This window comes from Tenrec ecaudatus, chromosome 5, assembly GCF_050624435.1.
Source record: "Tenrec ecaudatus isolate mTenEca1 chromosome 5, mTenEca1.hap1, whole genome shotgun sequence".
Taxonomy (NCBI): domain Eukaryota; kingdom Metazoa; phylum Chordata; class Mammalia; order Afrosoricida; family Tenrecidae; genus Tenrec; species Tenrec ecaudatus.
The window spans coordinates 85,941,592-85,960,055 of record NC_134534.1 but is presented as its reverse complement, the minus strand read 5'-3'; the positions used below and the strand labels follow the sequence as shown (position 1 = coordinate 85,960,055).

Below are 18,464 nucleotides of genomic sequence, written 5' to 3'. Positions count from 1 at the left end.
GAGCCCTCGGTATCAGCTCATTCTTTTCTTCTCCCTCCCTATGCCCTCTCCCTCACGAACCCTTGATAATTTGTAAATTATTATTATTTTGTTATGTCTTACACTGTCCGATGTCTCCCTTCACTCACTTTTCTGTTGTCCGTTCTCCAGAGAGGGGGTTATATGTAGATCTTTGTAATCAGTTCCCCCTTTCTACCCCACCTTCTTTCTACCCTCCCAGTATCACCACTCTCACCACTGGTCCTGAAGGGATCATCTCTCCTGGATTCCCTGTGTTTCCAGTTCCCATCTGTACCAGTGTACATCGAGAGCAAAAGTTTTAAGTGTTCATGAAATGTATTTTTCTGTCTTATCTCAGAAATATATAATGATTCCCAAAATGCAAAGGGAAAAAGTTAGGATATGCTGCATCTAAAGATAAAAGTATATAGTTATGACTTTGAAAAACAAAAATAATATTTTATTGAGTACTGTTATAGGAACGTGCAAGAGCTTCTTCATATGCACAACATCAAGAGAATCTTGAGAATCAGCACTTAGAATGACTCCCTAGATATTTACATTACACAGGGCTCAGCAAGGCCATGTTCACAAAAGGAGTTTTTTTTTTCTATCTTTATCCAATGCTTTGACAATAAGGCAAGCATTCTCAAATTCCAAGGCAATTTATAGAGCCATCAGGAGACTAAGCACTGGACTGGTAGCTGCCAGGTCAGTGGTTCGAACCCACCAGGTGCTCCGAGGGAGAAAGATGAGGCTATCTGCTCCCATAAAGATTCACAACTTCAGAAATACTATACGGGATCTCCATGAGTCAGAATGGCATTGTGGTTTGGGTTGAGGTTTTGGTTCAGAAGATTGAAAAAGAGAAAATTAAGACATCGCATCAATTTGTCCTTCCTCAAATGCTCCATTCCTAGCGGGTGATGTGGGAAAGGATCTCCAAGACTGCAGGAAGCAAACACAGCAAGCACAAGCAAGGACACACATGAGAACCAGGTTCTTGGCTGTCTGAGCACAAGCAAAGTCACTCGAACTGAAACGACAGCGCACTCTCTTGTGCGACCCAGATGAAGTGTGCTTTTATGAGCAGCGTCAGAGTATGACTAATGGGTGTGACAGGCAGAGACACTTCTCACGTTCATTGCATCCCCGAAGAAATCTTAAAACTAAAAACCCCGTCAACTGTTTACGGCTGGAGAGACAATGGACCATAATAAATGACACTTAATCATAGTTTGCTTCATTCCCCTTGAAAGTGTTTCTTCGGGGAAACATAAAACTGGATTAGTTATTATACTTCAGGGAGAAGTAGGAAGGGGATTTGGGGGAGAGAAGGGAGGGAGAGTGAGTATCTAAGTTTTATCCCTCCAAAGAACATACTGGGCCTCACTAGCCAATATGTAGTTCTAAATTTGCAGTTAGTTCAACAAAATATCCATCTTAAGACGCCTGGCTCTTCCAGAGCAGGAAGTTCATGCCTCCCACGTCCCAGCGTCCAGCACAGCTCTGCACTGAGTGCAGACGCATGGTGGCAGCCAGCCAGCTGTAGGGCCAGTGACTCAACACACAAGTTTCTGTGGACTCCACCATCTGCTTCCGAGGACATCGGTCTTTAACTCTGAGGACGAACTGCTAGCAGAGAGCAATTCTGACACGGATGCTATGGAGAAGGGTCATTTGAAAAGTGCAAACTCGCATTTGTTTGGGCTTTGGGGGAGCTAAAAGCCTTGTCCATTTTAATACCTTTCCTTCTGAATGTACCATGTTTATCACAGAATGTAAGGTGGTTTGCTGTTTGACTGGAAAAGAACCCAGGCAACCATTGGTAGAAATAAGGAAAATGTGTTCAAACACCAGTCAATAAGTGCTAAGGACCCCACCTTCACGTGATTTCCTTTCAACTCCAAATGCAAGATCTTTGATAAACAAAGCCTGAGTCATAACTGTTCTTATAGGCACACCTTGTACACACACCTACAAATATTTCAGGCAGTATGAACTACGCTTAGTTTCTCTCTAATAAAAAGCTGTAATGAAATCAGCACAAGGTGAAACAAAGAAAACCATCCAAAATGAAGGCAGGGCACATCTCGGAAGCAACAATAGCACATTACTTCTCCGGCTCTGACCCTGCAAACAACAACAGGGCATCGCAGCCTTGTCCCAATTAAAGGGGGCTTCCCTCAATGCCCCCACATTGCTCATTATTCACAAGAGCCCGGGCTAGAGGCAAACGAAGCGCACGATGTACTGACACGCACCTGCAAAGATACCCAAATGGATGCAACCCAGGGGCTTTCCAAAACAGAAGCGAGCCAATGAGAATGGCTGGAGAGCACATGCACTCTGGAAGCCAGGTGAAAACAAGGCTGCATCACGAGCAGGGCAGCTGTTTCCTCCCTGGGCAAAATAGCCCAGCACAGCATGCAGAGTGCCTATGACATTCACAAAAGCAGAGCGGATTACACAGATGGCAGCAGGAGCACTCCTCCTTTCATACATGGCCGTGTTGTTCGTGACAGAAAAAGAAAGTCATTACCAGGAACGGCAACTCCTCCAGCGGCCTCCTCTGGCAGCTTTAACGACCAACGCTCTCCAACAAAGACACGCGGCTTCTCCCGATGCCTGCTCCTTTCATAGCGCCGCCAACGAGCACTCTCGGCCCGGCGAGAACCCAGTACAGGGCATCTGTATCTGTGTCTCTCATGCAGCATAAAGATGCCTGTGGAAACCTATCAAACGGGGGAGCAACAGCATCTGCAGCCAATGGGGCGCAGGCACAGGCGGAATCCAGCACATGCTCCCTGCGCCGGCACTGGAGTAGCAGGCTGCTAATCTAATTATAGCAGCCCGTTTGCTAGCTCAGAGGTGCCGGAGCAAACAGCATGCTAATACATTCTCGCAAACCCCACTGACAAAGCCATCCGGACTTCTGGTCATTTTGAAGAGTTGTGTGTCGCCTTATAAACAATAAGTAATTTCTAAAGTCTATCTTTGTTTCCCCCCAGTCGAAAACCACAGAGCAGTTGAATCAAGGCACATGACTAGGAGCTTATTTCTGACGAACAGAGCTAGCCCTGAGGAATAATGTAACATCCAGATAACGAAAATACTGATAGGGATGCTCTGAAATCTGACCCTCATTTTCTTTGCCTTGATTAGCAATTTGCCATTATCTTGTCATAAAGTGCTAATTAATCTCTCTACACCATACTTGGAAATACCATACAAATTTTCAACCACCGTGGAAAAGTACTAATCAAGGTGTCAAAATCTTAACAGTTACCAATAGCAACAAGGGACCCCAGAAATCGCTGTAAAGGCAGAAAGTAAAGCCATTTGCCCTTTGTAGTATATGCGGGCAAATATTTTTCCAGAAGGCAAATCTGATGGGTCGGTCGTGGAAGAACGACTGAACTATCAGAACACGCCTTAGAGGCAAGGTTGGAGAGACTTTGTCTTATTACATACTGTGGACGTGTTTGAGGAGACTCTGGTCCTGGAGAACGACACCACATTTGGTAGAGGGGCACTCGAGAAGAGGAAGGCCCCCAAGGAGATGCAACAATGTGCGGAGGCACAAGAATAACTGTAAGGATGGGGCAGGACTGGGTAGTGTTTCATTGTGTTGTGTGTGAAGTCACTATGGGTTGAAATCAACTCAAGGACACCTAACAACACAGGTCTGATGGAAGGCTGTGAAGCCAGGTGAAAACACTGGATGTTCCAGCCAGAACACATGGGCTTGAATCATGGACCTGTGTCTGTTAGCGATGTGATCTTGGGAAAGGGGCTGAACATCTCGGTGTCATGTTATATTGGAGTACTGTCAGTGAGCAACATAGCACAGTACCTGATAGAGAAATGAGTTCTGATGATGTTGAAGCTATTATCAACAATAAACTACTTTCAATATCAGAGTTATCTTCAAGTGGCATAACAACACTTACAAGAAATACCTCAACACGTCTTGACTGTCCGGTTTTGTCAGGAACACCACTTCGAGATAATTACTGGTGACAAGCTAGTGACGAACCTGATCTACCACGATACATCATTACTGGTACTCACGGTCTTAAGGAAAATCATTTCATTTACTTTTCTCTGGATATGTACCATCTCAAATTTCATTGGATTCTATAAGAACTGATTTTTGGAAGAAATTTCAGGAGCCTTTAGTTCATCATTTTATTTCATTAATAACCTTCAAGACAGACTAAATTATATTTATTACGGTAAATAAACAAAACTTTCCATTTCCGTAATCTTCACTTGTACAGTTCAATAACAATTCTAATGTTCATCATGTTGCTCAGTCATCACCATCACTCTCAAGCTTTTCCCATCATTCTTCTCAGAAATCAATACCTTTCTAAAGTATTTTCTATAGAATGTGAACTGGGGAAAGCTTATGAGGAGAAGTTTGATGTAATTTTAAATGACAAACAAAGACTGGGGGTCGAAATCAGCGAGTTAAATGCAACCTTCAGCCCTACAGCCTATCTATTTGTTTTCCCTTAAAATCATGATTTTCTTTTTGACATAGAATTTCAGTTCTGGGGTGAGACTAATCAAATTTGTTCACCAAGTAGATTTTGGGGGTGGGGGAGTAACTCCCAGAAATTTGTCCCACCAATCAAGTTCCAAATCAATGACAAAATGAAAAGTTTTCATTTCTGCAACTTTGTTTTGTTTTTCTGTTGAAGACCAGTAAAAAGGCTACAAACTCAGTAGGCATTCTGATTTGTTCTCAGGAACCAGTCTTGCGGCTAAATTAGTAGTCATGGAAAATAAATATTGATCAAGTGGCATTTCGTTCTTCAATCTCTTTGGACCACAATCTGGGAAATAACTGGAAAAGGTAATGGTAGTACTCATAAACTTCAAGGAAAAGCATAAAAATTCTTGGTTAATAAATTCAAAAGTGAAAATATTTGTATGAATATAGACACATAAGCGAATTCTAGAAAAAATACGATAGAGATAAGCATGCTAAGGAAAATTATTACTACATCAGCTTCTGGGAAGCACTCATCTGTGTGAATTATCAAAGCTTAATCATCATTATCGCGAGGTGAAATCCAAGATGAATTGGCTTCAGCAGTTTTGGCCTAAGGCACAGCCCACTGCAGGCTGCCAGTGTGCAGACTAGTCAAACTTCTAGGCATTTATCTGTGAGACATCTAACAGCTCTCCCTTATCTTCACTTAACAGGCTGCTAACTCAAATCTGGCATTAAAAAGCTGTTTGATACATTTGTTTCATGCCTGTTTTGTAAGATACTAAGCAGACATTTTCTATAAATAGGGAGGAGCATCTTTGATTAAACAGACATTTTCTATAAATAGGGAGCATCTCTGATTAGGTCTTATCTAACGTGTTCAAAACCATTATTTATTTGGAAACATAATAATAGTCCATTAGCCATTGTCTTATCTTTACTCTGCTAGATAGAACTCTTTCCTTTAAGTCCTGGAATTAGTATTTTTGTCCTTGAACTTGAGTGAATTCATTCCACTGTTGTGACTCAACACAATACAACACACACACATAAATCAACTGGTTCCCATGTCCACATAGCGGCACTGATTACAGTTTTGGAGTTGTGAAACCATTCTCACCTTTTCTAGGCCATTCACATAAACTCACTACCCACTAAGGTCCTTATAGATTTTTTTACTCAGTTTTATTGGCATATAATTCACATATCATATAACTCAATAATTCAATCACATCAGAACAAGCTGTACAATCATCACAACTGTGATAGATTTATTGTGGCCACTAGACATCCATAAGAACATGTGGGCAGAGTTTAATCAGGTCACAGCTTGACTGGAGGGAGACCACAATAAATACTCTCTGTGGCTGGCATCCCCTCTCTTCCTCCCTGAGGACTGGACCAGCGTGCTGTTGCTTGAACAAGTTCTCTGCCTCAACCATGTGCTGTACTATCTGTGGGTCTAGCCAACCCATGGATTGTGTAGCTAGACTTTGAGGCTCCTTCGAGATCTGTTTTGCTATGCTGCTGGTGCATATATAGCTAGAGGTTGAGACTACTGGCTCTTGTAGTTAAGTGTAAATTGCTTGAGTTTGAGACCCCAGGGGGCCTGCTTCACTACGGACTGTTGCTGCCCAACCCTGCTGTCGGCCCAAGGACAGACTCTGCTTTCTGCTTACTTGACCTTGGACCGGCAGCCCCTGTGAGTTGAAGGACCTTCAGTATATTAACTGTTCTACGAAAGTGAGTTGAACTGAGCCCTCTGTACTGCTGTGTGGACTAATTAGCTGTTATATTCCTTCTTGCTGTATAACTCATCTATCTATCTATCTATCTATCTATCTATCTATCTATCTATCTATCTATCTATCTATCTATCTATCTATCTAATCATAAGTGTCCTGGTTTTGTTTCTCAAGAGAACCCTGTCTAACACAATGACACTTAATTTTAAAACAGTCTTCATTCTTGTACTCATCATTGTTAGCTCCCCGTTTACCCCTAAGCTTCCCATGCCACGCCCCCAAGGAATCACTATCCAGTTACTGTCTGTGTAGATTTGCCAATCATGGATTCCATACAGAGAGCATTAAAATTTTTTTTAAACTAACAACAGTAACAAAATAAACAGATAAGACACCTCAATGGAAAAGAAAGCAGAAAATATTAAAAACCAGACAAAATGTAAATAGATAATAGGGGAGATGAAATGACAGGGTGCTAAATTTTAACCTAACAGCATCAGCAACAATCCGCTTTCCAATGCTCTCTGCACGATATAGCAGGGTTCTTTACATCCCAGGTCTATGGTCAGAAGGGACTCACCAGGGGCTTAATCCACATGAGGATGTTTTAATTTTTTTATAGATATAAATGGAAACTTTGTAAAATGGGTCAAAAGGGACATCAAAGGACAAGACATTGGACTTTAACCTAACTCTATCTGCCAGAATAGACTTTACAATGCTCTCCGTCAGCTAGCAGGGCTGTCCACAGCCTCAAACATGATCAGAGGGGATTCAGCAGAGGCTTGATCCATGTGGGGACCCTACAAATGGATTTTGGGACTCCATTGTCATCCATGGCCTTCGGCAAACCAGGTGTTCACCATTTAAGCTCAGAAACCGTTACCTCCTTTAGATTTGGGTGATATTATTTAAAATTCCTGGATGACACAGGCGGGTGTGCTTCTCCCATAAGGATTTAGTTGACACCTCACTTAAATGGCTGCTTGTTGGAAAACAAGATTTTAAGACCCCAGTGCTTTTCATTCTGATTTCCAGACACTTCTAATTTCTTTAGTACACTCTGCTTTAGTACACGTACATCCTCAGTGACCTCTTCAGGAAGGAGAGCATCAAGAAGGGCCATGTCATAAAAACCAACTGTTTTTAGATTGGAGCTAGAATTGAGTGCAAGTCCTAAATCCATTCATGCACCTATGATTTATGTATGTATCTAGTTCACCTTAGAGACATCATTGTCATTTTATGTTAGAGAGCATTCATTACCAATCATCCCCTGGGGCATCACTTCCACAGTGCTCAAGTAAATGCTGACTCATAGTGCCCCTAGAAGGCAAGATAAAACTGCCACTGTGAGTTTCGCAGTCTGCCAGTCTTCACAGTAGGAAGTTTCATGTTTCCCCTGTAGAGCTGGCTGGCTGATGTAGACCTGGTGGTTTTGAACTGTTGACCTCTTCATTAACAGCTCAATGCATAGGCACAGTGCACTGACAGAGTCATTAGCTTAGCCAATGGTATAAAATTTAAAGCACTGTTAAGAAGAGAAGATTATACTAGTATAGGTCAGTTATGAACTACAATACATGAATTGCTGACTTGTACATATTAAACTCTTAAGTGACTAGACACTATTTACACAAAGACCAGGGGCTGATGATAAAGCAAATCTTCCAATAATATTCATTCACAATAGCAGTATGATGCCTATCAGATTAATATATGTCATAATGAAGCCAGGGGCATAAAAATAGTATATGGATGGGTGCATAAGCAAATGTGGTGAAGAAAACGATGGTGCCCGGCTATCAAAAGATACAGCGTCTGGGGTCATCTAGCGCAGAAGCAACAAAGTGGGGGCAAGGAAGCATTTAAGAACTATAGGAATTTCCAGTGAGACCCACTTATCCCTCTGGTGGGAATTTATGTTGGATTGGGTGCCTGTAGCATAATTTGTTTGGCAGCAATTGAATAATCTTCTCCCTCTCCTCACATCTGGAAAAACTGACCCCGGCTGAAGTGAGGTCTCCTCTTCAGAAGTGATGTTTAAGATGTACATATAGAGTAACCGAAGCAAAATGGAAGATAGGATGACGTCAAGGACAATTTTAATCAAAATTTTACTTGTGTGTGATATCAATTGTATCAATGTTACAGCAGTACATTGTCAGAGAACTGCCAGAATTTTTGGATTCAAAACAGAATGTGCAACAAGAGAAATGATTGCGGATTCCAGAAAGATCTTGGCAGTAAACAGAGAATACAAGAAAGATGCTTCCTTGTATTTCAGTGCAAAAGCACTTGACTGTGTGGGCCATAATAAAGTGTGGGTAACCTTGAGAATATGAGGATGACAGAACACTCCGTTGTGCTCTTTCGGAACCTGTGCGTGGATCTGAGGCAGCTGTGCGAACAGAACAAAGGTATACTGCCTGGTTTAAAATCAGGAAAGATGTGCCTCAGGGTTGTATCCTGTCACCATACGTGGTCAAGCTATGTGCTGAGCAAATCCTCAGAAAAGCTGGATGTGTGAAGAGTGCAGTACCAGGACTGGAAGAAAACATTAACAATCTGCAGCGTGCAGCCGACACAACCTTGCTTGCTGAAAGTGAGGAGGACTTGAAAAACCTGCTGAGGAGAATAAAGGATTTAGTCTTCAGTTTGGATTACAACTCATTGTAAGAAAGACCCAAATCCTCACAACTGGACCAACAGGTAACACATGGTAAATGGAGGAAAGGTTGACGTTGTCCAGGATCTTGTATTATTTTGATCCACAATCAATGCTCATGGAAGAACTGATCAAGAGATTAAAAGACATATTTCATTAGATAAATCTGCTGCACAAGACCTCTTTGTAGTATTGAAGAGCAAGGATATTACTACTTTGAGCAAGGATATTACTACTTTAAGGTGTGCCTGAGCCAAGCCATGGTATTTGTCCTGCATGTGAAAGTTGGATATTGAATGAGGAAAGCCATAGAGAATCGTGGTGCTGGAGAACAATATTGAAAGTACCATGGACTGCCAAAAGAGCTAAGCGATTTGGAGTGAAAGAAGTAAAGGCAGAGTGCTCCTTAGAGGCAAGGACGGCAAGGCTTCAATGACATACTTTGGACATATTGTCAGGAAAGACCAGCCCCTGGAGAAAGACATCATGCTCTGTAAAGTGGAGAGGCAGCGAAAAAGAGGAAGGCCCTCAATAAAAGGGATCCACGGTGGTGGTGGTGGTGGTGGTGGTGGAGGGATCAATCACAGGAACAACATATAACCCCCTCCCAGGGAGACGAACAATGGAAAGTAGGTGAAGGGTGACAGAAGATGATGTAAGATATGAAAATACCTATAACTTATCAAGGGTTCATGAGGGAGGGCAGGTGGGGGAGGGGGAGGGAAAATGAGATGATATCAAGGGCTCAAGTAGAAAGAAAATGCTTTGAAAATGACGATGGCAGCATATGTGAAAATGTTCTTGATACAATGGATGAAGTTATCGTTTGTGATAAGAGTTGTATGAACCCCCAATAAAAGTATTTAATTAAAAAAAATAAAATAAAAGGGATCCACACAGTGGCTCTATCAGTGGGCTCAGGTTTAGGAACTACTGTGAGGATGGCGCAGGACAGCACAGGGCTTCATTCTGTTGTACATACGGTCGCCATGGTGCCGAGCTGACTTGACGGCACCTAACGACACCAACATCGAGGGGGAGATACATGTTTCATGGATGCTAGGCAGGCTCTCCACTTCATTGCTTAGGGGCTGGATTAGCAGAATGCATGCCCTGGAAACAGTGACCTGCCTTCATCTTGCTGCTTCTATTATGGTGGTGAATTCATACGATGCTGTCCTTTGGAGATTGACTTTAATTCAGCATAATGGGTTTCCGGTCCCTCTATGTCATGAGGTGTTTCATGGTTTCATTGCTGTGTGGGGATGCACAGTATTCCGCTTTGTGTCTGTACCAGAGTTTCTTTATCCATTCTTCTACTGATGGACACGGGCTCTTTCCAGCTTCTTGCTGTTGTAAACGGTGTTGCAGTGGAGGTGGGAAAAGAGCTGTCTGCGTATGTTCCATCTCTTATTTCCTTGGGGCATGTGTCCAGGAGAGGTATTGCTCGGTCATAAGACTTTTCTTTACCCAGTTGTTTTAGGCATCACCAGATCACTTTCATTAAAGGGCATACATATTTACAAGTCCACAGTGTATGAGAGTCCTAGTCTTTCTATGTCCTCTCCAGCATTTGTTGTTGAGATGACATCATTATTGCGATTTGCATGTTCCAGATGGCTAGTGAATGCAAGATTCCCTTGTGGAATTGTTAACTCTGTGAGTCCCATCCCCGGTGAATTGACTATTCATGTCTTTTGCCCACCTTTTAATTGGAGCCCCCCCTTCCACCCCCTGCTCATGGAGCTGTTGCTGCATTCTATAGATTTATTAATTACTTCTTTGTCTGGTATGTCACTACTAAAGATTTTCTCGAAATCAGTGAACTTTCGCTTTACTCGTTTTATTGAAACCTTTTGATGTGCATAAATATTTTATTTTTAATAAGTCCCAGTCATCTATTTTGTCTTCCACTGTGTATACTTGTTACTGTTTTTGGTAATCTGTGTATGCACTGCAATAAGGCCCTTAGGTTTTCCCCAATTTTCTCATTGATGGTTTTGATATAGCTCTCTAATCCATCTTGAATTTGTTTTTGAGCTTGATGTGAGGTATGGGTCCTGTTGCATTCTTTTGCAGATGAAGATCCAAGTTTTCCAGCACCATGTGGAAGAGGGTGTCATTTTCCCATGTAATGTTTTTGGTCTTCTGTCAAAAATCAGTTGTTTGTAACGGGATGCTTCTCTTTCTAGGTTTTCTGCCCTGTTCCATTGGTCTATGCCACTACTATTGTCACAGAACCAGGCTGTGGACTGCCTTGACTCTGTAAGAGGTTTTGAGGCCAGGTAGTGCAAGACCTCCCACTTTGTTCTTCTTTTTAAGACGTTCTTTGCTTACCTAAGCTCGCTTACCTCCCCATATGAGGTTGGTAATTAGTTTTTCCATTTCTTTAAAGAATAATGTTGGGATTTGAATTGGGATTACATTGTATTTAGGTAGTATTGACATTTTCATAATATTGTCTTTCTGTATATGCACACAGAATATTCTTCCGTTTGTGTAGGACTCTTTTGGTTTCTTACAATACTATTCTGTAGGTTTTTTTTGTACAGGTATTTTGTTTCTTTGGTTAGGTTCATTTCTAGGTATTTCATCTTTGGCGTGCCTATTGTAAAAGGTATCGTTTCCTTTATGTCTTTTTCAGACATCTCATAGATGATATATAGGAATCGAATTGATTTCTGCTTATTGATTTTGTATCCTACTTTACCAAACCCTCCGATAGTTCCCAGCAGTCTTTCTGTGGAGCCCTTCAGGTTCTCTTTCTATAACGTCCCATCATCTGTGGGATGTGCATTTCTTCTTTGCCCAATTGTATTCCTTTGATTTCTTTTTGTTGTCGAAAGTCTCTGGCTAGGACGTCCAGCACAATGTTGAATAAGAGTGGTGATACGTGGCACCTTTGCCAGTTCCAATATTCAGGGGGAACGTTTTCAGTTTCCCCCACTGAGTATGATATTGGTTGTTGTTGTTGTTGTTGTTGGTAGATGGCCTTTCTTACGTTGAGGAGTTCCCTTTTTATTCCTGTCTTATTGAATGTTTTAATTAGGAATGAATATTGACTGTCAAATGCTTTTCCTGTCTCGATTGGTATGATCGTGTGGTTCTTATTCTTTGTCTTGTGTATGTGGTGGATTATATAGATGGTTTTCAAATGCTTCACCATCCATAGAACTCTGGTAGGAATAAACTCTTGGTCATGATAAACTAAATTTTTTATATGTGAGTCGATTCTATTGGCTAGAATTCTTTTGAAATAAATATCTGTGTTCATGAGGGATATTGGTCTGTACTTTTCTGTCCTTTTGGTCTTTGCCTGGTTTTCATTGGGTTATGCTGGCTTTGTAGATTGAATTTAGTAGTTTTCTGTACTTTTTCTATGCTCTGGAATAGTCTGTGTAGAATCAGCGACAGCTCTTGCATGACCACTTGGCAGAATTATCACGTGAGTCTATCTGGTTCTGGGATTTCCTTGGTTGGAAGCTTCTTGAAAACGCTCTCTATTTCTTCTCTTGTTGTGGGGCTGTTCAGGTTTTCTACATTCGTCTGCGTTAGTCTGCGCAGATGATGTATTTCTAGGTGTTTGTCCATTTCTTCTAGATTATCAAACTCGGAGTATGGTTTCTTGTAGTGCTGTGTTTTCTTTTTATCTCATTGTGTCTGTTTGGATGCAATCCTTCTCATCTCTAATTCTAGATACTTGCATCTTCTCTGGCTTTTCTTTTGGTAAATGTTTGCCAGTGGTTTGTCCATTCTGTTATTCTTTAAAAAAAAAACACGCAACTTCTTGTCTTGGCTTTTTCCATTGGTTTTGTTTTTCACTTGATTTGTTTTATTCTGTTGTTGGACAGTTTATATTTTTGCTCTTGTTCTAATTGTTGGAGATATTTTGTTAAGGTGATAGTTTTTTATCTCTCTTATTGTTTCGTGTATGGGTTGCTTGCTATAAATTGCCATCTGATAAGTGTTTTTGTTGTGTTCCAAAGGTACTGGTGTTATGTACTATTATTATAGTTTGTTTCAAGGAATTTCTTAATTCCATCCTTAGTTGGTCTATTACCTAGTTCTTTTTAAAGTGGTATGTTTTTCAGTCTCCATGTTCCTGTTCTTTCCATTGTTGATTTCCAGTTTTAATAGTACTGTAATCTAAGATGGGTTGTAGAATCTCAAATGTTTTTGGATGTGTTGAGTGAGGTTTGTCTTGTGACCTAACGTGATCTATTCCAGAATATGTATTGTATGCATGGGAAAATGTATACTGTGCTATTGTTGGGTAGAATATTCTGCATATGTCTAGGAGGTTGAGCTGTCTGTCTGTGTTGTTTAGCTCTTCTGGGTTTTTTTAATTGAGTTTCTTTCCTGATGATCTTTCTTTCCTTGAGAGTGGGGTGTCGAAGTCTCCCACAATCATGGTCGAGAGGTTCATTTCTGTTTTCCACTCTGTGAACATTTGATTGATATATTCTGAGGGTCTTTCATTAGTGCACCCATGTTCTTGGTGTCTTGTTCCTATAATCATTATATAGAGCTCTTGTCTATTCTTGTGTCTCCTAATGTTATTCACCTTGAAATCTACTTTATCAGAATTCCTGTCTTTTTATGGTAACCACTGGCTTGACAGATTTTTTGCCATCTTTTAATTTTTAGTCTATTTTTATCTTTCAGTCTATTTTTGTCTTTCTTTTTAATATGTGTCTCTTGTAGACAGCATAAACATGGGCTTGTTTTCTAACTCAATCTGCTACTCTGTCTTTTGATAGGTACATTTAATCAATTGACATTCAATGTCAGTACTAATATATTCACTTTGTTTCTGCTGACATTTTGCTGTGCTTTTGTTTGGTTTCTTTTTTCCTTTTTTGGATTGTATTTTTGATTTTTGTTTCTCCTCTATTTCTGCATTGTTTCGCGTGCTGCTTTCATCATATTGGTTTTGGCTTGTCGTGTGATCTCTGATGCTCTCGGGTTTGCCTGCTCATGCTATTGGTGAGAGGGAGTCTGTCAGCAGGTGTTACTGGTCTTCCACTTTAAGAAACTTAGGTATATGTGTCAATATGTTGCAAATCTTGCTGCCAGGAAGAGGGGCTAGCCCTCCTAGTGCAAGTTCTCCCTAAGTGGCTGAGTTCTTCCTATGCTTGTTATCTGGCAAGCCATCCTGTTTCTGACCCTCTCCCTACCTAATCTTTTGAGTTATAAATTTGGTTTATATAGATAGTCTTAAAAGAGTATAATGCTCAAGGTACGCCTTTACAAAAGTTTATTTTTAACAATTTCACCCATATACAACTCATACCTCATACATTTTAATAGTTCAATCATCACATTCATAGGAACCATCACTACAATCAATTCCAGACCACAAATATTACACAAAAACTACACGGTAGAACAAAAGCATTAAACAGGTAGATTATTCGGTGAATTAACAGGCCAATTACCTGAGATGTCCCATAAAAACAAGACCCCAAGTCTCCAAACTAAAGAACCAAACCGTAAGAAGTATTTAGTTAGTAAGCTTCAACAACTACTAAGCTACTGGGTTTTTTTTTGCGGGGAGAGGGGTCTGTCAATGCTATAAATCAGTGGTTCTCAACCTACCTAATGCTGTGACCTTTTAATACAGTTCCTCATGTTGTGGTGACCCCCCCCAACCATAAAATTATTTTTGTTACTACTTCATAACTGTAATTTTGCTACTGTTATGAATTGCAATGTCAATATCTTATATGTAGGATGCATTTTCATTGTTACAAATAAACAATTAAAGCTTAGTGATTCATCACAAAACATGTAATTATATATTGTGAAATATTTATTTCTAATTACAAATAAATGAAATTTTGTCTTGAATGTACCCATGGTATAGCATGGGTAACAGTCTTAACATAACAACAGCAAATTATATTGCTACATCTTGTGACAGTATGCCTAAAAAGCCAGCATCAGTGCGAAGACTGAGACAGCTTCTTTCTCACCAGATCAGCATATCTGCATGTGGGCAAACCCGCCTGGAGACGGATAGAGGAGCGGTGTCTCGGTTCCTAAGGCCTTCAGAAATATGTGTTTTCCGATGGTCTCAGGTGACCCCTGTGAAAGGGTCATTTGACCCCCCAAAGGGGTCGCGACCCACAGGTTGAGAACCGCTGTTATAAAGAGTCAGCTCATTCTTGACTTTGAAAAGCCTTCATCACTCAGTGACTAGCCTTTTGGTCATAAACTATGTAGACAGCCTGGTGCTGGACATTAGACGTGCTTCTGATTCCTAAGGGAGTTTACATGCTAACAAGGGAGACAAACATAAGTAGTAATGTATTAACCAGTAATACATTTCATGCTGAATGCTATGGAAACTCCTAACTGGGGCGAGGTAAGACAGATTTACTGTCTGGAATGAGTTGCCAGGGTACATGGTGCCCTTGCACTATGTTCAAGGGCATGGTGATGTTGGCAGGAGCAGACAATGCAAAAGGAGAGAAAACGACATGACCACAGACAAGAGAGGCGGAGCGAATGTGGTCTATGTCTTTCAGAAGTCCTGACTCCTTTAGATTCTCCTTTCTAGTAACTCCACTTACCTGGTGTCAGAATAAAAAGATCCTTCACAGCATTTTGAGCCTGATTTTTTAGAAGTAGATGCCAGGTTTTTCTTCTGAGGTGCCTCTGGGTAGGCTTTAAGCTCTAACCTTGGTTTAATTGTTGGAAACACCCCGGAGTTCCCCTTTCTATTGCTGGGTTCTCATTATCTTTTCAATGAAATCACCAGGCACCTTCCCTGTCACAAAGACTGAAAAATGTGTCTACTCCATTTTCTCCTAGCTGCCCTGGCACAAGAAGCAGCCTGTCCAGAAGCTTCCCCTTCCTTGTCCTCACTCGGAATGAAAAAGGAAAGGACTGAGCATTTTCATAGAACATAGTGCTGTCGTTTGCTCCCTTGAAAAGGAAGCTGGAATTCTCGTATTAAATGCATTTCTACCTAAACTGATGTCTCCAAGGAAATGTAAATTGGTCAGACTGCTCTGGCCACAGGTGTCTGAATCGCAGTTCTTTGACCACCTCTGTCTAGTACAGAAGGACCAAGAAGGATGAGTTTTGCTCCCAGCAATAGGGCTGAGCTACCAGAGGAGCCTGGCTAGCTACAAACTGAATCACCTCTACCGAGGCTTCTTCTTGCTTCTGGGGGAAGGCCCAGGTCCCAGCTTTGCTCCCCTACCTCTGCCAGACACAAAAGGAAAGGATCTAAGTGGTCTGATCATGGTAGTCAAATCACAGTCTCGAACATTCCACTACCGGCCAGGATGAGGTTCAGATTCTAGCACAGTTAAGCGGGGTGGGTAGTAGAATTTGCATAGCAGGAGGCCTTAGTATCAGCATGCCGTCACTGCACATGGAAGCAAACAGAGACACCAACAGTGGACTCTCCCAGACCTGTAGAAGCAGCTGGAGCACCTCCATGCAAACCAAAGGCCACAAAGGTGTCTTCCTGGCTACCAGAGGCAGCACAACTGGTGGGGAAATGTAGGGAGTTGTCTTTAACAATGACTCAATAACCAACCAAACAAACCCAAAACTACAGAGGAGCCAACTCTCCATCAAATCAACGTTGTAGATGTGAGAGGAGAAACTGCGCTCAAGAGGGTTTGTAAAAGCTGGGTTTTTCAGAGAACACCAGGAATTTCTCTGGAGCACCTCTGAGAGACTTAAGCTTCCAACCTTTGGGTTGGTAGCCAAACAGAGTAATCATTTGCACAATCAAGGGATTTCGATGCCTACAAGATATCAATTTTTGGATTTGTTTGTATTGCTTGTTTTGCTTTTTTTTTCTTCAAACCTAGAACAGAGGGCATACTCCCTGGAACGGCACAAACACTCATGCCTTTGACTCACGCTGCTGTCAAGTAGATGCTGATGCACAGCAACCCTAGAGGACAGGGCAGAACAGCCCCTGTAGCGTAGTGGTTATGAGTTGGGCTGCAATCCACAAGGTCTGAAGTTCAAAACCATCAGTGGCTCATCAGGACAAAAGGCGGGGGCTTTCTACTCCTGGAAACAGTCAGTCTCAGCATTCACAGTATCTGAGTAGTAACCGAGAAGTTGGTGTTTGACTTCACCCAGCTGTGCCTCAGGAGGAAGGTCTGGTGATCTCATTTCAACAGACCAGAGCCATTTAAAAGCCCGTGGAGCAGTTCTAGTCTGCAGATATGGGATTGCAAAAAGACACAACTCAATAACAATGAATTTTTAACAGGCTTAACAAAGACAGGGCAGATAATGAGCGAAGATGGCACAGATAATGCGGCTGGATGGGAAGATGGAAACAGTCACACTGCAGCACTCACTCACTCACTCCTCTCCTCTTACAGTTGCCTGCATCCTTTAGCTGTTTATTGTGAACTGTCTTGATCTCTAAAGTTCCTTTCTGCATCAATGCAGAACACCAGTCAGGAAGGTACCCACTGAGAAGGATGGTTATTCTGGACAAGCACCTTGCTGCCAGCATAAGCATCGGTCTCTTTGTGGGGGTCATTTCATAACCCATTGTACATCTGGGTTCTCTAAATGCTGAGCGTATATATTTTTTAATGTTGCAGATGAAGAGGGACAGAAGGGAAGAGCACAAGGAGACAAGGATGCTTTCCATCTGTGAGCAGGGTTAGCTCAAGCATATATTTTATGGGGGTTTATTCAGTGGTCTGTCATAGCTACCACAGTAAGGGACAGGCACAGTAGCTTCCGTGAGTGGCTCTGGAAGGCTCCAGACCCGTGGTCTCTGTGTTAGTTTGGGTTCACTAGAGAAGCAAAAGCACTGATGCCTCTATGCATTGTATACAGAAAGAGCTTGATATCAAGAAATAGCTTATACAGTTACATAAATAGCTAAGTCCAGTGCATTTCAAGTCAGGCTTCTCCTGACTCTTGGAAGCTGATGAACAGGAAGCAGGGTGGGGAGAGGGGGATAAGGATGCTTGAGGTAGAGTGCAGAGGTACCATATATACTCGTGTATAAGCCAAGTTTTTAAGCACAAAAAAAATGTGCTGAAAAACTGGGGTTCGGCTTACACACGGGTCAGTGGTACCCCAGCGAGGTGTAGCATCTCACTGGGGCCACCCAGAGGTAATGGGACTAGCGCCCGTTATCTCGCGGGTGATTGCCATTTCTCCACCGTTCATTCAAAGCCCCGCTGACACTGCAGGGCTTTGAAAGTTTATTTACTCACATCTAACCAATAAGAGCTGTCCTATGATGTGGACAGCTCCAATTCACAGACGCACCTGTAGTGATTCACTTACGCCGGCAGCTGAACTGGTAAGGATGTGTCTGTGGCTGCGCTCTGCCTCTTCCCTCTGGTCTCTGTGTTCACATCCTGCATCCCCCGCCGGCATGGACTACCCCCCCTCCGCCCGGCTAACACGTCAGGGGGGGTGGGGGGGCATTAGCATGAAAGTCCTTTTTCAAAGTCTTTTTTTTTTTATCCTATTAGAAATGGATACTCTTGAACTAAAACAAAACTGCCAGTCATATGAGGCTGGTTTCAAAATGAAGATTGTG

The 18,464-nt window shown here is 41.8% G+C and overlaps 1 protein-coding gene across 4 annotated transcripts in view; it reads right to left on the bottom strand.

Annotated features, from left to right (window-relative positions):
* FAM110B (family with sequence similarity 110 member B) overlaps positions 1-18,464 on the bottom strand; it is a 209,475-nt gene that overhangs the window by 73,361 nt on the left and 117,650 nt on the right. Inside the window, exon 1 of one of the 4 annotated variants that reach the window (XM_075549696.1) lies at positions 2,543-2,699. The exons of the other annotated variants lie outside the window; for them this stretch is intronic. The gene's annotated coding sequence lies outside the window, so the exon portion shown is untranslated. Of the gene's footprint in view, positions 1-2,542; positions 2,700-18,464 lie in introns of those variants that run through there. 4 annotated transcript variants of the gene reach the window in all.